The sequence below is a fragment of the Hermetia illucens genome, chromosome 1 (assembly GCF_905115235.1).
Source record: "Hermetia illucens chromosome 1, iHerIll2.2.curated.20191125, whole genome shotgun sequence".
In the NCBI taxonomy this organism is placed as follows: Eukaryota; Metazoa; Arthropoda; class Insecta; order Diptera; family Stratiomyidae; genus Hermetia; species Hermetia illucens.
The window spans coordinates 87,263,836-87,288,497 of record NC_051849.1 but is presented as its reverse complement, the minus strand read 5'-3'; the positions used below and the strand labels follow the sequence as shown (position 1 = coordinate 87,288,497).

General features: G+C 37.5%; 1 protein-coding gene across 5 annotated transcripts in view; it reads left to right on the top strand.

Moving 5' to 3' along the window:
* Positions 1 to 24,662, top strand: part of LOC119651953 (ion transport peptide) — a 132,096-nt gene that overhangs the window by 45,850 nt on the left and 61,584 nt on the right. Inside the window, exon 1 of one of the 5 annotated variants that reach the window (XM_038055839.1) lies at positions 8,605 to 8,626. The exons of 2 other annotated variants lie outside the window; for them this stretch is intronic. The gene's annotated coding sequence lies outside the window, so the exon portion shown is untranslated. Of the gene's footprint in view, positions 1 to 8,604; positions 8,627 to 11,405; positions 12,531 to 24,662 lie in introns of those variants that run through there. 2 more of the 5 variants (XM_038055850.1, XM_038055811.1) reach the window with 2 other exon arrangements.

The window sequence follows — 24,662 nt, the reverse complement described above, 5'->3', positions numbered from 1 at the left end:
CGGTTGAGGCCGAGGAGGACGTCCGATTTGAGCACGAGTAGTGCATGCTCGACTGAGTGTTTGGGGCGGTTGGCGAATTGGAATTGTGGGATTGAATGATTGGAGTCGCAGTGCTCGTCGATAGTGACTTTGATGATCCGCTCGAAAATCTTGGCGGAGGATGAGAGGATTGAGATAGGCCTGTAGCTATCGGGATTTAGTGGGTTTTGGTTTTTCTTGGGGATAGGAACGATTCGAGCACTCTTTCAATCTGTTGGGAAGTGGGCGTTGATGAGGCAGTGCTTGATGATGGAGAACATAATGGGGGCAATGTTTGGGGCGCATTTCTTAAGGACGATGGAGGGGATTTTGTCAAGCCCCATCGATTTCTTGTTTTTGGAGGCGGCGATGGCCGCCCTGACGGAGTCTGGGCTGACAAAGTGGATGGGGAGAATATTCTCTCGCTGACTTGGGTCGGCGAGGACATGGGTGAAGGGATTTTGTGCGGGCTGGGGAATGAGGTAGGATGGGTGGGTTAGGAGTTGGGAGATCTCTCCGTTTACCTCGTTATCGAAACTTGGTTCACGGAAGTAGAGGGTGCAGTGGTGGGCTTGCAGGAAGCGGTCAGCGAGGACTTTCATTTTTCCTGTGGGTGGGATGTTTTGGGGGAGGATCGCGTTTTGTTGGACTGATTCGCCCAAACGCGGGCAGGTGTTTCTGAGATCCCTGTATGTACCAGGGTTCAGCTCAGTGTTGAAGCGGCGGTTGTGGAAATATTGGGTATATAGGGTGAGCATTCGTTCGCGAATGGACTTGTCCAGTTCGCGGATTTCGGTGAGGAAGTGAGAGGAAAGCATTTCCTATGGAAGCGAATTATTAATTATATACTTTCATATAGATACTTACATATGAACTTAATACAAAGCATAATGTACTGCAAAAGTATCAGTTATTATAATTATCCTCTTGGGACTGTTTAATATTTACCTATCCGCTGTTTATAGTTTTGTACAAATGCACACAGACTTATCAAAATAACGTTACCTATGTGTACGTGCTTAGCAGTCATTATCATGTGCATAAAAGTTTCTTCAGTGGACAATTATGTCTATAAATAGATGAAATTCGATATTTTGCGAACAAGTTTTTTTACGGAATTTTATGAAATTCGAAATCCATAGTGAATAGTATCAAACAAATTTAACATTGCGTGGACTCCTGTTCCGCCGTGGGTTCACTAAATCCACATTTATTTTCGTGATTAAGAACTTTTCAACATAAGAATGCTAACAAATCTTGGAGACTCCCATGTGTACTCAAGCATTTCAGAGCCATGTACAGAAATATTTGTGAAATAAATTAGAATGACGATTCACTTAGTCAACTAGATATCCGCGGATTACTTCGAAATTCTCGTAATTTGTTAGCTCACTTGGACAGTCATTAGGAAGTTTCCAACATACCCTTTTCATCCGTTACGGGTGCACGTACGCAAATGCGAATTGTTCTACGCCAACATGGAAACTTACTGGAAGTTAATTGTACCTCTAATAAGGCCAGTAGTCAATTGCAGTACGTTAGTAACAGATTGGAATTGAGATAAACTCATTACGACCAGCGTTTCTATGTACATCTCTTTGTAATTCACCGCCTAAGTGCTTCGCACTCCAAGTATGCTTTTGTGAGTCACTGCATATTGTTTTCCCCGCAGAATTGTGGGAATTGCATCTATAGGGCGTGATGCATTGTGATACTAATGAATTGATTCTCAAAACTTGAAGGACTTATGGCTTCAGCTTATGGAAACTTTCGGGCAATTCATGTTTGCCGTGTGGTAATTCAACCACGTGACCACCAGCGAAAACGTGGAACCAGTCGACTGAGCTGCCCTTTTGTTTGCAGGACTACTGCTCAGTTGAAAGTTCTTGGACAAGGATCCGTTCATGGGTCTTAATTGAAATATTAAAGGAATTCTCCTATATTGTTCCAAGTTTTCACTTGCATTCCATTTGTAGAAACTTAGCACATGGAAAGCCGTTTGAAAAGATTCATCATCGAATTGAGCCCCTGTGACCACGTGATAGAAACATCTAATTTGTTTTCTACATATTACGTATGACTTCGTAGAGCGCAAGTTACAATATTGCATGGTAGTTACAGTTTTGTTGATTATGCAATTTACTTGGCAAAAATGGATTTTGAGAATTTCATTCGCAATAATAATTCGTTCAAATATGCGATATTGACTCTTCAGCGTCCATCTTTCATCGACATACGTGAATTTTGCACCAAATCTAATGAAACTAAGGCTACAAATTTGTGTATTTTATATTTGCGACGGAGTTTCCATTATCAAATATGACAGCTTTAATCGCCAGAACAGCCACAGAAACCAGCTTTTAGTCGAAGGAAGTCAACGCACGCTAGATATGTGTATACAAAGGGAATAAGCAGAGAGTTTGATATGTTAATTCAAGCTTCATGTTGACAAAGCACATTCGCATTTCTGTGATAAACGAATGTAAATTTCGTACCCAGAGTTTACTTAAGACACGCTGCTGAATGTCCTATGAATCTAGCTTAATCCCATTTATTCGTTTACCATTTTGGTGATACTGAATAAACGGAATTTGTAAGTATGCTATCAATAGAAGCTGCGGGAATTTGAAGTAAGAAATCAAAAGCATCAAATTTAGAAAGCAAAAGTGAAAGATTCCCAATAAAATTAGAAATGTCTTCTTATTCTGAAACCCCGCTGTAGTTGAACTATATTCTTTCCTTTTGAGGGCTTCACAGTTGAAGATGGCGTCTATAGTTTTCTTTGAATTTAGATAATCAAGCGTTGTCTAGTTCTTTTTTGAAGAATTTTCTCGATATTTAGTTGTACTACGACTTGCAATATCTGACCCACAATGCTGATCTTGTTGACCTCCTGAAGTATTTCCAAGATTCTCTGGAAGATAATCATTAGTTTTTCCGGCACATTCAGTCTTTACCGATTTATTATCGGTCTTCTGTCCTTGATTTTTTTCTGTTTATTTATTGCCATTGTTGAGCCTTTACGATTCGTTTAAGGCCTTGGTCTTCAGAATGTAGTGCCCCCAGATGTCCCAAACATGCGATTGTGTCCTTTGACTCCTGATTTCGAGCACTACACTACTTTTATCTATTGAATTCACTCAGTGTTTCTTCAGTTTTCCAGTTTCAAGTTTTTGTTTTTGCGTCACGATATCTGCTCAAATAAAGTTAATAATAGTAAATTTTTATATTTTGTAAATTTACTGTGAACCTCCTTTAAATATATCTTGGGTCCGAAAAATGGAATAATATAGCCTTTAATATGGTGAATCATATTAGGTTTGGTGGAAATCCCACTATTATTAACAAAATTACAGTAGATCAAAGTTGCCCTTTCGCGTCAAATTACTGCTTCCTAAGTGATAAAATGTTGAATACCTTGATGATTTGTAAGCGTGAAGCTTCGTACTCCCGTCAATCTAAATTGCCAGGACGGAATAGAATGCTTTATTTGCGAGATCAATTTGCCTCCGAATCTTGTCAGACTTGCTAAAATTTTTCTATATTTTTAAAGTTTTTTTCTCAAGAACGGCTTCATCTATTGGCACTAAATTTGGTGGGATGGTGCCAACTGTGAGAGCCCATGCATGCAGTAAGTAACATCTTTCTACGTTGAGTTCAAGGGTGCGGTCTTCATACATGTAAAAGGAAGTGTAATTTTTTTTCACTGAATACAGTCATTTGAAGTTCCAAATGAAAAATCTCAATTAATATTTTTCAAAGATGTTTTGAAATGACAGTTCGGGCATTTGATCCAAAAGGAGGGACTGCGAGTGTTGAAAAGTGATAATTTCTTCCACAGACTCATTCTCAGAAGCTCTCCATTGGAAAAACGAAAAAAAATCCCGAAGCCGCCACTATACTGGGTCTAAGCTCGGAAATACTGATATCTGGTCAAACAAGGCTAATAATAGAATATTGCTATATTTTTTAGAAATTGACTAGAAATCCCTGTTTAGTTCATCATAGATTCATAAAACTTTGCTATAATATAAAGCACGATACAACCTAGTTTGGTGGAAATCGCACTATTACTAACAAAATCATATATATCAAATTTGCCGCCTGTGTGCAAACTTTCAATTTAAGTATCCACTTCTTATATAATAAATACACAAAACCGTTCATACTTGAAGTGCTAGTTTGTTTCTATTATACATATTTGCCGTTTGTGATATTTTGTCTGATGGACGTCATTTTTCTGGTTGGCGTAATTTTTTGTATTGTCTTTTTTTATTTGTAGGCTAGCTTCAATTACTATCTTGTCAAGGTTTATAAAAGTTTATTTCGCAGAAGTAATGTTTCCCGTAGGGCCCTATTTGGTTGAACTTGCAGAATAGCCTATCTTTGGCATCTATCGGCACCTTCCGTTTGCTGCCGATTGCTCTAGTCATCATCATCAACGGCGCAACAACCGGTATTCGGTCTAGGCCTGCCTTAATAAGGAACTCCACACATCCCGGTTTTGGGCTGAGGTCCATCAATTTGATATTCCTAAAAGCTGCCTGGCGTCCTGACCTACGCCATCGTTCCATCTCAGGCAGGGTCTGCCTCATCCTTTTTTTTCTACCATAGATATTGCCCTTATCGACTTTTCAGGCTATATCACCCTCACCCATATGGATTAAGTGACCCGCCCACCGTAACCTATTGAGCCCGATTTTATCCACAACCGGACGGTCATGGTATCGCTCATAGATTTCGTTGTTATGTAGGCGTCCATCCTCATGCAGGGGGCCGCAAAATTTTTCGGAGGATTCTTCTCTAGAATGCGGCCAAGAGTTCGCAATTGTTCTTGCTGAGAACCCAAGTCTCCGAGGAATACATGAGGTCTGGTAAGATCATTGTCTTGTACAGTAAGAGCTTTGACCCTATGGTGAGACGTTTCGAGCGGAACAGCTTTTCAGTTTGTGTAAGCTGAAATAGCCTCTGATGAAACAAGTCGTAACTGTTATCGGTTGTGAATTTGTGAATATCCTGCAAATCTGAGATCCCAGTGAGTAAAATATGGGTATGATCGCCAAGATTCCTCCTCCTTGAGAGCAACAATTGGCAGAGTTGTTTTGTTCACTGTCGTTGAGAACATAGTAAATAAAATAATCTTGGAAAGTATGAAAGAACAACTTGAAAACTTGGTCGGCAGAGAGTATATAGGTTTCCGTTCTAGATCCTCCAGTATTAACATAATCAACAACCTTCAGATAATTGTCCCGAGTTCAGATTTCCGGTTCACCTCCTTCTTCTTCCTCAACTTTCGTCCCATTCACAAACAGAGTCGGCTCGTCTTGGTTGGTTGCGCCATTTTATTCGGTCAAAAACTTGATCAGGATAGAGTCGCGTGTCTCTCGAACCATCACCCAGCGTATCAGTCCATTGTTATTTCGGTCGGCCTTTCGGTCGCTTTCGATCGACTTCGATGTTCAGACCATTTTTCACAAATGAACGGAAATTCATCAAAGACGCCTCTCTCACAATTTTTCCGGGATCGGTGCAACCGCTTATCGATCACGAATATCCTCATTTCGGATGTGATCATGACGTCTTACGCCATTGGTCTAACGCAAGATCATTGTCTCCATCACTGCGAGATGCCCACCATAGAAGGCGAAAGGGCGAGCGATACTGGGCTAAATTTAATTCGTTTATATCTCGATCACAAAGGGGCTTATTACTACTACTGACAGTGCCCGCTTCATTCAGATCGGTCGTCGAAAACTCTGTTTTGTTTAGGTTCATTCAGTTGCATGAGGCGATCGTTCCACTTTTGAACAAATTGCTCAAGATTAGTTTTGTTATAAGATTCTAAGGAAACGTCATCTGCATAGAGCAGTGTGTAGGGAGCAGGATGTTGAATATTTTATGTGACAGTGTCCATAAGAGGAACAAAGAAGAGTGGTGTGAGAGCGCTTCCTTGATGAACACCCTCAGAGACACGGAGCGACTTTGATATGCCCGCCACTCTTTGAATTCTACTTTTTTACAATTTAATCCAGCGCACGACTTTTTCTGGTGTTGCCCAGAAATTCAAGAAATCGATGCTTCTCACCATGTGTCTCCATGAGTAACCGTGCAGTCTGTATTGTGTCACTAGTTCTGCAGTTCTTGACAAATCCAGTTTGATTGTGGTTATCAAGATTGCATTCAAAAATCTGTATGGTATGGGACAGTAATCGGATCGGATAGTAATTTGAACATCCTTCTGGACTACCTTTCTTTTTCCATGGTGCTTTGTTGTCAGTCAGACGGAATTCTAACCTCCTCAATAGCCGAATTTTAGAATTCACACATGTGGAATTGCTCCAAATATCGGCAGTGGTTGTGAAAGTGGAGGATGAGCAAATTCTTCCGTTGAAATCTGCTGAAAATATTCTCGCCATTAATCCGTCGTGGCTCATCGGCCGGTAAGCAAAGTAACGTTCTTGTCATTAATCCCCTTGATGGTGTGAATAGGGACTATATGTTCTGGGGCAACTAATAGCTATTATCAAAACAACATATGATGGAGCAAAATGACACGTTCTGCATTGAGGTAAAATTACTCAAAAATTTGAAGTTCAAAGTGGACTACGACAGTGTTGCATTCTGTCGGCGATACTATATTACTCCACTCCATTGCTGAATAAGCTATGTAATGGAATCCGCTATCCCATAGTGAAGAACAAATTGGTTGATCTAGAAAGAAAAGCTTTTCAGGAAAACCACGAGACAGTTGAAGCACAATAGCGCGTAGGCTTGGCGGACATGATATGACCCACCTAGGGGATATTAACAACCATATTCTATTATCGATTACATCTAATAAAGAGGGAGGGAGGGACACAACGTTTTGCTTACTTTACTTTTTGCATATTACAGGATTGGAAATTATAATATTTGTATTTGTGTGCAGGGATTCTAAAACGTTTTTTCCTATGATGATCGCAATTTTTTCCCTTCTGGTTGGTGACTGATTTATAATAGGCACCAACAACATCTGATCCACAAATAACCTTGCGAATGATTTTCAGTTTTTCGACTTGTTCGTATCGGTTTTAAGTGAACATTTTTATATATCTGTGAACGCAAGTCGATTAAAATTGATACAGCAGTTGCCAGAACCAATTAGTTGTGTACAATTGTGTTGAAAATAGTGCACACGACTACATATAAAATTGAAATGTCGTGCTACCGAAGTTCTTAACATAAGGAAACATAAAACCTCTTATCCCAAAAGTATCCATATTCTGTACTCTTCACTTGTTTGTTAATTGGTGTGAAGCGATTTACGACCTTTGATAGTGAAATTTTGTTTAGCGGACTAACGTGGCGCTATATTTTTCTACATTCTAAAGTTATGTGCGATTCGGGGTCGAATATTTCACTGCCAAGAATTTAAGTTTCTGATTTGATCTTTTAGAGGTAGTCATTGTAACCTATCATAGCTTCTTCAATCGACTTCAATCGACTCAATATCGATCTACTACTAAAGCGAGTAGTATGACATGATAAATGCATATACATTACAAGCTACGCACGTGTAAATGGAACAGTTCTACCCTCAGATGTTCTTACACCATAAACACACAAAACCGTTCATGCCTGAAGCGTTTAGCTACCGGTTTGAGCTTGTTTGGGATTTACCCTACCACACTGCTTATAAATTTGACGCAATATGCTTGCTTATGCTCCTTAGATTTAATAAAACTATTTATGTATCCTGTTTGTTAATGAGGTCAGAATAAGTATTATAAGGATGATAACAAGCAATACGTAAGAACTTGTGTCTAGGCTGTTGTTGCATTTTTATCTAGTTTGCTCCAGCAAATACGTCCAATTATATAAGTATATATTATATTTCACCTACTTCTACTTGTACTTCCTAAAACGGAAGATATCGATTTTCACGAAATCTCTGAATCAAATTTATTTTTCCAAAGATTATTGTAAAGTCAGCTTAAATTTTATGTTTATTGCTCTCTCCATTAAGCATTGACATCATTGTATGAGTCAGCAAATATGGGTTCACCTCTGCAAACACTTTCTACGCTTAGTGACCTCGTGATAAATCCAGTTTATAAAACTCTAATTGACAAACATGTTCTCATCTGTGTAAATACCTTGGAAAGATAAGAAAGTAACTTGTTTCTTCTACAGCACAAAAAGGGTCTTCACCTTTATAACGTTCCAACCTTTTATCAATTTGGGATGTTAGCCGAGCTCTGATAAACCATGATAACAAATGGAAAGCAGCAGTTGTCCTGATGAAAATCGCGCCTTCCTCCATGAAGAGTCCGATACACCTGAGCAGCCTCATTAAGGATTACTGGCACAAACTCCTCGGCGTTTGAAAGTACCAGTAGTGCTTAGGCGACTTGTTTTCGGCTATGTTCATGACTTCTTGGAACATGTCGACTAACTGCTTTGGGTTCGTCTCGTGGTCAGTGAGTGCGGTAAACGTGTCTTTGGTCTGTCACTTTTTAGATGTTATCAGTGATTTTTTTATGGGACGGCAATTCGGAAACTTCTTGTCACTTTTAATTGTAAGATCAAAAGAAAGAAGTGAAATCATGATGACTGGTCGTGATGTCAGGTAATCAGAGAAATATCTTTTGCATGTTATTTATGCGGTCGTTATCGTTTTTTAAATAAGATTATAACATTTTTTGCTAATTGCCCCTTGTAAAGAACCAATGCTTGCAACAGTTTTTATTTGCGGAAATCACGAGAGATATTAGATTTCGGAAATTCCCTGTTTGTATCCGACACGCCAAAGTTATATTGCATCGAACTGATCTTTTTTGCTAGCTCCGCTTATTCGATGTCGTCAATTCATTGGTAAATGGATGTTTTATTAAGAGTTTCGTTTCTCAGAATATTGCCTCGACTGTACTATTGAAGGTTACTTTTAAAGCCCAGGTCGAAAACCGCGCTCATAGGTGACCGTCGCTGTTCATTAATCGTTTACAAAATTATTAAAGAATTCTGGAGGTAATTTCGAATCTGAATGTGAATGAAAGAGATTGTTGTTCAAAACGTTAACGTAAATAACTACTGGAGTTTCCTAAACCTTTCTCCTGATTAATTCGCAGAGATTCAAATTTTTTTCATTATATAATATGTATATACGAAGCGCTGTTCAATGATGGTTACGATATATTTTTGGAATTTAAACGATTTGTTTTGGTTGACTATGCTTGAAAAACAACATTCTTCACTAGGTTTTTCCAGAAAAAGAAACTGTTGAATGTTCTTAATAAATCACATTAGGATAACATTTGATATTTTGGAAAGATTGGTTTACTGTGGACAGTGATTGTCGCTGCCTCGAAAGTAACCACCTGAAGAACTGGAAAGTGGGTCAGAAACAGAGAAAGAAAGTTTCTTTCCAATTGGGCCTTACATCCCTAAACACACAATTGGAAGTGGGCATTTTTCTTTTTTATTCATTTCATAATCTTTAAGATTGTAATGGTTTCTCCTTGAAACTAATTTTATCAGTATTGTCATTATTTGGTTCAATTGACTGCAAATTTTCTGAAAAATTTATCCATTCCGTTCATCTGTGAATATATTATTGCTGTACTCGAAAGGGCCTTAGAGAATGTTGAGAATCGAAGGCTGCAGAGAGAAATTACTTCAAGATGCAAAGATACTATATGCTAAGAACTCAGAAAAATGAAGCCCCATGTTATCAAAATTGTACTAATTAATTAGCATGTGGCACTATTCATCTTATGACATTTAATACCCTAGGTTACAGTCAATTTAATCAAAACAGGCAACTTTGACCTACTAGAACTTTGTTAGCAATAGTGGAGTTTCTATTAAATTTCCCAGCATCATAGTTATTTGACTGCAACATTTTATAATTCTGTAATAAGCTCAAAGGAACTTTCCAGTAATTTCCGAAATGTATGATACATTGTAAAATCTTATTTGAACGTATATCGATGTAGAGGGTATTTTGACAAACAAGGTATCAACATCATTATTTTTTTAAGATTTTTGGGTTGGGAAGTTTCTGACAATGGATCCGTGATTTACAACTGACACCACTTTCTCTACAATAAATTACAATTTTGGGTTGCATTGTAAAGAACTAGTGAAGATTTTTTATTTGGTATCCATATAAAACAAATATTTTACTCTTTTTAATAACAATAAGTGTACTTGCAGTCAAATGAGAGTGAGGTTTTATTACTCTTATTAAAATCGGTTCACTGCCTACCTCTCTATTTGCCCATCTACTATCGATCATTTTGTCTACTTTGGTAGCCTTGCTGCTGCAGGCAGTGGCACCGAGCTTAATGTTGCCAGACTCATTAACAGGTTGTCCCGCTTCAAAGTCCTTTCTGACATAATTTCGAATGAAGAATTTGTATTGGCATACGAGGGAATTATCCGCATATGTATTGATTAAAATGCGGAAGTGGCAGTCCATAGGACACACTTTACGACAGGCCGATAGTTCCATTGTTGGCTATGGCATACAATGGACTCCACTATCCCAGAGTTGCGGCTGAATTGGTCGCTCTAGGATTCGGCCTGGTACCCCATTTAGATAATTTTTACAACCATATAAATTTTAACGGTGAGGCTGCATCTGATGAATTGTCTCTGCCCTGGAGAAAACGATTAGTCTCTTCTTTAAAAAGTAGGGTGTTTGGCCCGAAATGAGGAATCTTTGGGCCAAACAAAGTGCCAGAAGGACTCTGGACTCCCTTAATCCTTAAACAAAAAAGATTTTAATGCAATTTACCATACAATAAACGTGATGTTATATTGGTTGATAAGGCTCCGCGAAACAAATAATAGGATAATTAAAAACGTCGAAAACCGAGTGGTTGTCCTGACTTACGCCGCTAGAATAAATATTGCCTGCTTAAAGGGAGTGATAATGATGACAAACCAACATGTTCACTACCTACTGGCAATATTACTCATATTTTTTGTTAAGATCCGAATATCAGTCAATGCAGGCCTATTAATGCAGCTCAGATACAAGTCATTCATTTACTTATAATTAAGCATTTCATTGATACCAATCAACTGTTTCTCATTGCACACCCCGACCTAGCAATCCACCACTTGTCGCTAGGGCTATGCTGGCCACTCAAGTCTTGTGACATAGGCAATTTAAAGTCAAGCATCTTAAAGATACTTCTTTAGATCTTTCTCTTAAGTTGTGCGAAGTGTTCGGACTGAAACATTTCAATTCTCTGGTAGTTCCCATGGCGATGTACGCTAGCAACACCATCGCCAAGATTTGTTGTAGCAACATGAAACTGGCGAGAGTGCTAGCAACAGATTCAGATACGATGCCTCAGGAACATGGAGCCACTTCAGATACTTTAGAGGAAATGTGTGAATTGTAACAACAAGTAATAACTTCTCAAAGTCGAAGAAGACGAAGTCCCAGTCGACATCTCGAAGACAAGGTTCGGATTCGGAACGCAACACGCAACGTTCACATTCGCTAGTGGTGTAACACAACGTCGGTACTTGTGCTCTTTTGTATGGTGGGGATTCTTGTTGAAATATTCGTTTCGGTTATTTTAAGTTTTTAGTCCTTAAATACGAAGCGTCAGGTCAGTGTCGAGTTATTAAATATCTCAACGCTATTGCAAAGACACGACAAGTATTTTCTCGCAACATTGCACTGCACACCTTGCACTGTACTTACTAACTCACTCACTTACTTCGCTGTGTACTTAATCGAAAGCTGATAGTGTGATTCTCAAATTCGCGATTCGGGTTTGAATTTTCGCGGCCAGTGGTAATTACGGTTCCGTAAAGATCAGGTGGAAGCTGCATCTTGCCGCGAATCTATCTCTATCTCGACTCCCGTATCTGCGATAGCGCGTGTCTGTAAGTTTCTGCAATAATTCAAATCGCAAGACCGATCGAAGGTTGGCTGCATGCGAATCAGATTACTAATTGTACTTATTTTATATTAAACTGTGGAGGGTGTTTGCATCCGATCGTACGTAGGACTATCCTCAGTCAGATACGCTAGAAAATACGAGACATCCGCACTTACCCAGGCGGCTTTTCGTTTCCGTTAACAACTCAGATAATCTGATAATACAACTCAGTGCTGTTATCTCTGCGAAGAGTTCGATTTTGGCGCGAAGCTAATTTTTAGAACCCCTTACGTGGCGTCGATTTCCAGATAATACATTTCCTAACTCAGCTGATTAATCTGTGTGGAATGGTCTGGTTTACATAGGTGACCAAAATGTCGGTCATAAAGTAATCACTGGAATAATCGTTCAATTGTCGAAAGGAAAAAATATCTGCAATTCAGTGTTGTGCTAGAGAGTATTCTCAAACAAGATTGTTGTGTGAACTGTTCCGAACCAGATACCAAGTGAATTCAATATACAATTAGAGACTGTTCATTTCGACTGTTTTACTGTTTCTTAAGGTGATTCGGTATACAACTTTTCGATTTTCGACTGGAATAATTGGAGTTTTTTTAGATCATACTAAATGTAAGTAAGAATCAGATGATATATGTATGTATATGTAGATGTTTAAACAACTCCACTAAATATTTTGGGATTCCATCTGGATTGGTACCGAATGGTTACAAATGGAAGGATTTCAAGGGATATTTCATGTTGCTTAGAATTATGGTTACTTCCCAGATAGGTTTTTTTACAAATCTACTGCTACAACAAATTAAAATTAAGGGAAAATTTCAGTGTAATTACAAGTAAATCTATTATACCGTATTCGTATACTTTACAATGAATGCATACGAGCTGTTTGGTAACAGCAGAATGACATAATTTTGGCCCACTGTTGTGAAATTCTTCCTTTTAAACTGAAATAAGTACAAAACTCTTTCAAATATGTTCTAACTTCATTTATTCTAGCAACTAACAGAAGTTTCTAAGTTTCGTTTAAGAGAAAAAAACTATTTCATGGTAATTTAATTTCTCAAATGAAAAATATTTCACAAAGAAGGGTATGTAGAAAAAATAATTTTATGTGCCTGAATTGGCCTTGGTCGTAAACCATGCCAATCTACTTTCTAATTCAGAAAGGTGAATTTCTGTAATATAATATTGTGGCAAAAAGACAAATACAAACTTCATCTCATCGTAATTAAAGAGGGATTTCCCAATATCCAAATCTTTCGATTGCAAAATCCTCAAGTAAAAAACTAAAAGAAAAGAAATTTTCAGGTACATATGTTTAGAAGAATGTAGCTTTCTGGAATTTTTCAAAGAGTAATTATCAAAATGAGAAATAGCGGTTGTTGCTTTCGGTTTTTAATAATAATATTCTGCAACAGTTGAACCTAATCCAAGCAATAGAATATATCCTATTTGGTTGTTAGTGAGACCTATTAACACTTATGTGGAGTGATAAAGCATTCCCACGATTATTTTCGTTGCGTTTTCATTTTTTTACTGAACTGATTGCACATATTTTCATTTTTGATTGACTATATCTTTACAATGCATTCACATATTTTCAATTGGATAGCCATGCCCTGGGTCAGGGCTTGAGCTCGGCATACGGCTTTGCATACAAATCGAGAAAATGCCTATCGACCTATTTATATATAAAGCTACTCTGTCGGGAGCGATCACGAATAATTTTCTATAGAATACGCGACGTTTTATAGCCTATCTGAGAGTCTAGGAAATTTCAAAACAACTTTGCAATTGAAAGCTGCCTCACCGCATTTTGCACTGAAAAAGTTTAGTGTTTTCCTAAACATGGGACTACTGTAGGCAGCATCGACCAAAAAGTTAAATAATCCTTTCAAATAGAAATAGCAAACTGATTCCTGCCACATAAAAGCAATTTACACCTAATATACGTAATATAGTATACTATAAAGTTCACCATTAACCTTACTGGGGATCACTATAATTTTCATTTTCAAAAAGTCACCCACATGTTAAGCAACAAAAAGGGTCATAAAATCTAAAATAAATCATTTTTGGGAAGAAACCTAATTAAATTCTAAGAGATTAAATTCTTGGCTGCTATTTGTAGTCTAGCCTAAAATTGATGGGCAAGGGGTAGCTTCACCCAAACTACAATTTTTAGTTTTAAATGTAAATATATATTTCGGGAACGACTTACTCCCTTCATCAGTACAAAGCTACGTACTACGTACTGATGAAGGGGTAAATCGCTCCCGAAATATATATTGACATTTAAAACTAAAAATTGTAGTTTGAAGGCGGCCACTCCTTGTCTACTAATTAAATTAGTAGTTAGTTCACTTATCTTTATTGAGCATAACCGAAGATTGCTCTGCTTCTGACAAAATGTTATCTTCTTGTCATATATACAGTATTTCGGGAACAATTTTTCCAAGCAAACAAACAATTTTCTATTGGTTTTTAGTCTACTTGATGATAACTACTACAGAGTGCGCTATCTAGAACTTCGATATTTCAACAAAGGATAACTCTGATATCTTGCAGCAACCTTTAAAATCTGTGCACGATTCTGAAAACGTATTCAGTAGAAAATTTGGTTTAAGGAGATGAGGTAATTCGCTATCCACTACATGGCGGACCGGCCAAATGGGAAGAAACTTTCTTCTTCCCCTGTTTCTGGTTCACGGCCCCTCTGTTCAGGGCTAGACCCCAAATTTAACAAATTGACAACTTGCGGTTTCAGGGCAGAGGCAATTTATTAGACGCTGCCTCATCTCTGCTCTGGAAGCTGCGTGACCGAAGTGATTACTGGGTATTGTTTGCCCTAGCGCAGGACACAGGGGTCCTTAGACCAGAAACCACAGAACAAAGTTTCTTCCCAATTGGTCCGATCCGCAATCAAGCCTTCAAGCAAATTACAAATTTTGGGGGAGTTCATGTAAACTTGCTTATCTCGCTTGTGGTTATTTATTAATGAATATATTATTTTCTGATACGTGAAAATATTTGTATTTTCATCAGCAACTGCTTTTCGATACTTTTAGGATTGAATGTTGCAAAAGTTCTGTTTTCCTGAAGCTAGCAATTCGTGCATATATTTCTTGAAATCTTGGCGTAACGCTCAAGCTGACAACAATTAAGTCATTATTATTCTTGGGAGTTCCTTAATAATTTTCCTTGCAATGAAATAATCTCGTTGTTTGGGGCTTAAGTTCTTCTTTTTCTTCAGCCTTTGTCCCGTTCACAGGCGGGGTCGATTCGTCGTGATCGCCTTCGCCATTTGGCTCTATCGAATGTCTGATCTGGGGGCAATCTCGAGGCTTTCAAATCCCCATCTAGCGTATCAAGCCACCGTTGCTTAGGTCTGCCTTTTGGTCGTTTACCATCGACTTCGATGTTCAGACCAATCTTGGCAAGTGAATTCTCGTTTGCACGAATTGCGTGACCACACCATCGAAGACGCCTCTCTCGCAACTTTTCCACGATCGGTGCAACCCCATAACGATCGCGGATATCCTCATTTCGGATGTGATCTAAACGTGTGACGCCACTAGTCCAACGTAGCATCTTCGTCTCCATTACCGCAAGACGCCGTTCATTGTCTTTTATGGTCGGCCAACACTCAGAACCATAGAGAGCGACTAGACGGACGACATTACGGTGAGGGGGCACTTCCTTGATGAACTCCAACAGAGACACGAAGCGGTTTTGATACACCCGCCATACTTCGAACTTTACTTTTTGGATCGTGATAGAGCAATTGAACCCAGCGCACGAGTTCTTCTGGCACGAAGTGTTGTCGTAAAGCATACCAGATGAGTTCGTGTGGTACACGGTCAAACACTTTCTCTAGATCCAGAAAGGCAATGTAAAGAGGGCGATGCTTCTCACGGTGTTTCTCCATGAGTAACTGCGCAGCGTGTATTGCGACAGTAGTTCCGCAGTTCTTGACAAATCCGGCTTGATTCACGGTTATTTCAACGATTTCGCGAATACGGTTGTCAAGAACGCGTTCAAAAATCTTCATGGTATGGGAAAGTAACCGGATCGGACGGTAATTTGGACATTCTGCTGGGCTACCTTTCTTTTTCCATATTGGAACAGTGGTACTTTCTTGCCAGTCAGATGATGTTCTTCCTTCCTGAATAACCCGGTTAAAGAATTCACTGAGCCACAGTGTTGGGTCCCAGTTCTTCGCTTTCCAGAGCTCAAATGCGATGTTGTCAGGTCCTGTTGTTTCTCCGATTTCATTTGTTTTATTGCCTCCTCGACTTCAGTTGCGCTGACTGGTGGAACTGCTCCAAATGTCGGCAATGATTGTGGAAGTGGAGGATGGGGCTTAAGTTGCTTAACTTAAAATGGTAAACATGTATTTTCTGCTGGAGAGGTTATTGATGAAAAATATTCAGTCGCTTTTACTGTGTAGAATTTAAGTTGGACAAGGTAATTCATTTCGAAAGTTTCGTTTAGCGCCTGTATCCTCTTTAGGCACTGACAATTCTCACACTGTTCGGAGTAATTTTATATTTCAATGGAAACTCTATACTCGTATTCTACCGAAGAAGATGCTGCATAACTAATAACTCTCAACAAAGAGAAGAGAAATGACTTTTTCGAATTAATTCCAGAAAAAAAGGTTTTTCCTAAAATAAAAAGTCGAGATTAATAGGAGGCTGCTTTGAAGAAGAAAGAAAAGACAGAGAGGATACACTGATTCACAAGGTATGGAATATGGTGCGGCAATTCCATAATAAGTAAAATTACGTTTTGGTGACAATTCGGAAAAATTGGTCAAAAAAGGAGTTTTTATCGATAGCGATTGGATAAAGAAGTATAATCGAGGGAGGCCAGAAGATCAGACGTTGTAGAAAGAGAGAGTTAAGTCTCTGGGGAAACAATCAAACTCTCTCCTCAATTTAACTAAACTTGATGGTTATTCAATTCGATTTCATCGAAAGGAGGAGAAGAATGGGGAACGACACAAGTTGTGTCTCAGGCGTATAAACTGGAGCTCTTCGCAAGAATCGAGTCCCCCTTCATATGGCCACAATATGCATTACGTAAGGATATGATAAATGTTGCTCCGCACTTTCGAACCTCCAAGTAAGTCCTCAATTTACTCTTATTTTTAAATTTCCTCCTATTTCATCGTTAAACCTTTTGGTGTTCTGAGAAATTGTACATTTGAAGGTAGTGTTCGTGTTCTTGCTCAAAATTGTTTCTTTTTATCAGTCGGTGCTCATCAAACAAATATACAAAACACGAGGCTTTTGAAATATGCATGTGTTTTAATTGATTTCCACAAAATGATATACAATTTCCAAATTTCAATTTTCCTAATTTCACAAAATTGAAACGCAATACCTTAAGTTAGGATAAACCTGAAATTAGATTAGTGGTAATCGAAAATGTCTTCTCCCTTGGACTTCAGCTTTTAGCCTTAATTGCAGGAATTAGGATCGGAGACAAAGACTTGACTCTCATCTCCTACAATTTATTAATTTGAATTTCTGTTTCAATTGAATTATTTGGTTCAACAACGTTACCTTTTGATATTGTATAATTCTTTTCATTTACATTTGGTTAGAATATTATGAAAAATTTCCTAATTATTTTTGGCAGTCTCTCATTATTTAATTGTGAATTAAGAAGTATTAAGGAATTAATGAAAGAGTGTTTCAGTTGAGTGTGCTATATATATAAATATATTTATCTTGAGAGCAAATCCAAGGAAGCAGGAAATTTATTTTACTTTTAAGAGAGAGAGCTTATGAAATAAACCCTCACTGACTGTTCGTCAGGAATAGTTATAGCTGTCTGGTAGTTTCGTCTGCTATGCCAGTAAATTTGTTGATTTTTCACAAATACCGATATTTCGGGAATAATATTTTCCTTTATTCTTTTAATTATTCTTCTTCACAATTATGAGGGTCGTGGCCGTTACAGGGTTATAGAAGGCAGAGAAGTTGAAATCTGTTTTTGAATCAGAGATTGTCGTTGAGGAGATTCCTTTACCCTTTAGTTAGAGATGTTTTTCATATCAACAAATAACGTTTTATCTTGTGTCCTTGCCCCGTAACGTAGAACTGTTCTGCTGACAAGCCGTCCGCTTCGCTAGTCTCGCCGTCTCGAAAGGGAGAGACGGTGCGATTCAGGCATATTGTCTGCATCAGAGAAAATTCCCGTGTCGATTCCATAGTCTATATTGAATCCGTCCAACTTGTAACCACTCCGGCCACTCCGGTGCTCCTAGGACAAAGGTGAAGCAGCGTCTGATATTTTTGTAAAGCTGGTGTTAACTCAAGGCTGAAGGGTACGTGGAAACCAAATATTAGATTTGAGTTTCCTCTCAACTGACTCAGGACTCCCTCAATTCTTAAACAAAATTCAGAAGAAATTTTCTCCTGAAGCTCAGTGAAAATATTCTCGTAGAAATTTCCTAAATTTCAAAATGTTGTCAATAACCCATATTATTGTAAAGTTTTGCTATTGGAAATCTGAACTGGCGATTTTTTCCGAAACCTTCCTTCTGAAAAAATTGACGTGTTCTTAATTCTGTTATCCCGAGCGACTTCTGTTGCTTTGCCAACCTCTACATCTGTTTTGAAAGTTATTGATAAACAATATTGATACATTAGCTACCTTTTGTGCTTGCTAATTTGTTAGGCTGCTGTTTTTAAGGTTTTGTGGTTTTGTGTCCGTCACACGCATTTTTCTCGAAGACGGTTGTAGCGATTGACACCAGATTTGGTAGAAAGGTGGGAACTGTGAACGCTCACACATACAGTGAGTTACATCCTTTTACATTGAACTGAAGGGGGGGTCCCCATACATGCAAAAGCGAGGTGTAAAATTTTTTTTCATCAAATATAGTCATGTGGGGTATTAAATTAAAGGTCTCGATTAGTACTTTTTGAAGCCGGTCTTAGTTTTGACATTTCTTGGAAACGTGGGGAGTGCGGGGGGTTGAAAGCGATCATTTCTTTAAGGGGGCCATTCTCAGAAACTACCAAACCGAAAAATCTGAAAAAAATCAGGAGGCTACCACTATATAGTGCCTTGGCTCCGAAATACCTTTCATACCGATATCTGTTCAAGGAAAGTTAATAATAGTATATTACTATAATTTTTTGTAATTGGCTGGAAACTCCCCTTAAATTCATCCTAGCGGCACGAAATTCTGCAGTGATATAGGCTATAATGTAGAGCATGATCGTATCAAGTTTGATGGAAATCGCACTATTACTAACAAATTTATAATACGTCGAAGTTGTTGCTTCTTTGAAAATTGAAGACTATCAATGTCAATATCACCCGAAAGTGGACATATGCATATATTACGTGCTATGCACTAAGAAATACACAAAACCTTTCGTACCTGAAGCGTCCAGCTTCCGGTTTCCCGACTTGTTTGAAGTTCCATTCAATGCAAATCATGATCAGAAGGAGAAAGTGGCGGTAAATAAGTCACAAATTAACAGAGGGAAACAATTCTATTGTTGACTATGCTATGTAGTGTAACCCGCATTCTCTGGTAGGCGCACCGGTGGGTTATCCAAGAATTTGGTGGCATTGTATAATCCAGGTTAGGTTTCTTACATTTTTGGGAGAGTAAACATAAAATGCTGTAAATCGCCAAAAATAGCGCATCCCGTAGCTAAATTTGGATCCCACAGAAGTCTAGGGAACAATACCATAGATTCCTTACCATAATGAGAAGGACTAACAGAATGTATGGAATAGAGTTAACACACCTTCTTACATGACATTATACTCGGTTATAATTTTTATCTTCCACTCATCCTCGTGAACCCATTCGTATGCTCATAAAAGCTCCTAGGAAAAAACGACCTGTTGGCAGTTGTTAAGGAAGCGGTATATTCTGGGGCAGGTTGGGCTTGATTGGAATAGGGGGAAAAGAAACTCGCCAATTACCAACAAATTATATTTAGTTTACATTATGACCATCTTATGTAAAGAAATCACCCAAATTTAAATATCCTCTTAATGTACTACGTTATAAATGATTTATTACTTCGTTGCAAGTTCGGCTCATAATCAATGAAGCTAATTATTGTGCTAAGAAAGCAAAAGCAAGGAGGCAACTTACCTCCGAGAAGAAAATTATTTGTAGTTAAACTTTGAGGAACTCTACGCTTTTATATTTCCTCTTTTCAAAAATAGAGAAAACATATTGCCTAATTTTTAATCGTTCCTGATTTCATTCCCTGACTTGAATTATACATTTACATATATATATACAAAAGATTATGGGAAAAGGCAGTCTCGTCAGAATTACAACTGACAACCCCCTAATGTTCTGAAAAGGAAAATCTTCCACTAAAATATACCAAACCAACAAAAATAAAACCAAATAAACAAAAATCATGACAATATTTTTATTAGGTCCTGGGAAGCAGATACCTAAAGATAAATAATTTTATATGGGAATTCGCAGGTGTCATATCTCCTTTCCTTCTACGCAGTGGTGTCTCATAGGAAGGTGCATTATAAATCTCAGCGAGAATCCCCAGCCTCCAGACTTGAAACTAAATATCTGACGGCAAATTACTGTAAATAAAGTAGATAAGATAGCGCCGAAAATCATCGGAGGGGTGAATTATTTTATAATTGGTCTGAAATGTTTATTACATCAATTAGTTAGATTATTTGATCAGGTTTTTCCCCATACCGGACATGTAGTTTGGTTCAGTTATATTTTTTTTAAACGATGAAAATACAATTCATTGATGTATTTTTTACGCTACAACGCTGTCATTAATATGTATAAATATATATATGAATCTAGGTACGTTGATATACAACCATTCAAGCGAGAAAATTTTCCATTCCTTGTGTTCTGAATCTTCTGACCTGGCTTTATATGTACACTGGAGATTTTATACACTTATATGCAAATAAATGGTTTACCCACATATGATAATTATAAAGTGAGTGTTCATACTCAGGGCATGACAAGAATCAATGCATTACCAGTAGTTGTATGCATCAGAGAATATGCCATGCAATATGCATACTTGCTCAAATTATAGGAAACATATCACCTTGGGATAGGACGCATGGAAACCAACCTCGGAAGTGGATGAATTTAGAACAACTTACTTAATTATAATTCACGAAAATTATAACATAGAAAGAAAGATACACATAATATGTATATATGAAACATGGACTTGGACTCCACACGCCTTCGCCATCGCCTTATCTTTATCGGAGCCCTTGTTTCATGCAAGTGGTTGAGCAGGAAATTGACTTTACATACAGGAAGTACTGAAATAAGTGCGTAAATGAGTGGAACGCAAAAAAGCGTTACCTGTTGCTCTCCGTTGTGTCTAAGAAAAAGCTATATTGGAAACGAGTTCTGCTGAATGCAATTGACGCAATTAAAAATTTCATGATTGCCATAGCACTTTGCATGTACACTGCCTAGCCAGAATTGAGGCATTTAGTCAGCAACTTGTTGACATAACTTTGATTTATTTGGTGTGCAATGCGCCGACACACCCCTTTAAATATAACTGAGTGGACGCAAGTTGAGTCAATCCAAAGACATGACGTCTTTCCACCTGAATGGAATCATTTCGGTTCTTTGGTTGTGTTGATGCTGCAAATAAACGTAGGCACATTAGTACGTATAATGTTAAATAATTTTCATCTTAGTTAGCACATGAGGACTTGGTAAACTAAATGACTACATGTATTTTCCAATTCATTCCTCTCATAAATCGGCCGCGATTCCTGGGATGGTTTTCATGTCCATAGACGTGAATGTTTACTGACAAAGGACTCTGACCCCAAATTTATGACTGAAACATCCTTTACCTGATATACATACATATCTACTTTGGCTTAGTAGCATTACATATTTTTTTTACCGTGAGGATGTTCTATACTCGCAACTATTGGTTTTGGTTCTTACAAAGCATTTTCTTTCGAACGCCCAGAGAAATAATTATAAGAAAAAGGCGATGAAAAGTCGATTTTAAAAATTCTATAAAAGTCTAAAATAAAATTTTTTACCTTAAAGGTTACTGTTGCTTGTATCCTTTAAGGACCATTTCAGGTAGATCCTGTCTTACTTTTGCTGGAGACAGTATTTGGAATCCTTCCCCTGCGTGTTTCATTTCCCTTTGTTTTCGACGCTCGTGTAGATATGTAAAATTCTAAACGCCTTTTTGAGTTTGTTTGTAGTGAAAATTTCAAATACTCAGCAAATGGAATTTTTATTTTTTACTCTCTACTTTATAAAGAGACACTTAACGTGTTCCGTCAGGACTAAAAAAACAGTTGTTTGTTCGTGAATCCTACATTAAAAGGTGTTTTTTATATAAGTTAAGCCTGGTTAAGTTAGAATTTTGTGCGTATTCTTGAAAAAAAAAGTTCCGCCTGCATCCGCCATAAAGATTTAATTTCAAATCATTGTATGAAGTGTTAAACAAAGTCCGAAAAAAAAAAATAATTACAAATTCGTGTTTTTAGGAGATCACCTTAAAAATATTACCAAATGTCCTAAAAATTAGAAAACGTCTCTAAAACATTCCTTAAAGACGTTTAAATTCCAATTTAAGCAAAAATGGTCGGCAATTAGCCAAAGGAACAATGTTTTCTAAAACCAGAATTTACTCAAAATGACGGTGAAACTGCCTACCTGGACAGTAAAAAGTTCCGTTCCTCGAGAGATTTTAATGAATCGAGTTTGCCAACAAGTAGGCGTAAAAAAAGGCTTGGAGAGAAGAAATACTATGCAACCAGTTAACCTAGGTCTTATCAAAATGGAGATGGCCCGCAACAATAAACGTTTAAACAAAAATTTTGAAGTAGTACAGATAGTGACGCAAATATTTTTTAGAGTTTCTTTTATGTCCTTACGGCTCACGTGCAATATTGGTGGCCAAAAGAAAATCATTTGGTAGAATCCAGTACCATATGCTGCTAGATATTATCGGCCAATCCGTTTTATATAAGAAACTAAAGACGTCACAAATGAAGAAGCCGTCTATCTAGAAGATCGACCAAAGGTGTGCGATGCTGCAACAAACACGGCATCAACGATGAGGTGCTATATATGCGAGCAAACGTCAAAATATTTCAATAAATTCAACACAAAACCCATAGAAAATCCTGTAGCTCTTAGATTTGGATTATCCATACTACATGCAAGTGTTGGATTATTTGATACTTTACTTCAATTATTATATAAAATACCAACAAAGAAATGGCAAGAGAAGGGGGAAGATAAAAAACTCGTCTAAAGAGCAAATGGGGCCGCTGATGGATATTCACAAGGCTTGGTTCGGGAATGCCAATGACGGGAATACTTCAATAAATTAAAAATGGTAAATTTGCAGCACAAACTGCAAAAATTTATATTCAATCATATGAGACATGATCTCAAAATAATGAACCACGCTATATTCCCTATTGGTCAACAATCGGAAGAAACGGCTGAGGACCAAAACTTTCGCGTTTACCGTCAATATTTTGCAAAAAGTTTTCTGGGGAACCTGCAACGGAGGCAAATTAAACAGACTAAGAAAGGAAGTCCACAAAAAAAGAAAACATTTCTCCAAAATGACTCTAGACCTTTTGCTACCGGAAACAACCAGTGAAAGCGAATCTGATTGACATGACGGTACGTTTGCTTCCATTTTTTTCAATTTCAACTGTTTTATATTACATACCAACCCGTTAAAAACAAAAAAAATAATATTGAGCTACCTTTGATGCGAAGTGTTCCTCTGTAGAATGGTTCAAATATTTTAAATGGAATTCGTTAGCTATTCATTTGCCATTAGCCGGTGTTCTATGCACTGTAGTGTAATCCCCGTTTCTCAAAGATACACATTTTAATTTTTCATCGTCAAGCCTGTTATAGATACTAGTTCTTTTAAGTTCTTCTGTGTTACTTCTGTAAGATAGTAACAGCAGTGCCACTAATTGTGGTTATTTTTCCTATTCTAAAAGATGTTATACTTAGTACGAATGTTGGTAGGTTATCATTAGTCTGATTGAATATTTTGCCTCTGATAATAATTTATACGGTACTGTCAAGTTATTTCTAATTAATGATTCATTTCGAAGCCGCAATATCTCACTAACTAACTTTGTTTTCGCTATCAAATTTCATTCTATAGAGCAGGATGGCTAGGTGGATTGTACAGCATATGTAGGTGGATTGTACAGCATATCGTTTAGATTAGCACTTAAACATTAAAGGACATGCTAGGCTAGACTATCTTATAGTTTTGAATAAGGCTTTAAATTTGACTACATAGTGATGAAATTAAAGAAGATTCTTCCTTTTCGGCTACAAAGTAAATTATTAAACAAATATTATATTTCGATAATCAAATGATCCTTTTTTCGGTGTTTCAAAAGGGAAAGCTGATTCCCGAAATACGATATTCTTCAATGTTCAATAAATGGCTTTGTAGGTAAACCCTCTTTAATTTCAACACTTGAAACTATATCAAAATGTCAACTAAATTCGGTTGGTGTTTATCATATATGTAAATGGTTATTGAAAATGCTGCATTGAATCCATTAATGTCTGAAAACATCTTCGACTACAACTCATGATCTACTTGAATTTTTGGCTACCATTTTAATTTATGACAACCAATTTGAGAAATAAGAAGGACGTTTCTGAACTATACTAAATGTCTAAGAATCGGCCAAAAAGTAGAAATGAGGAAA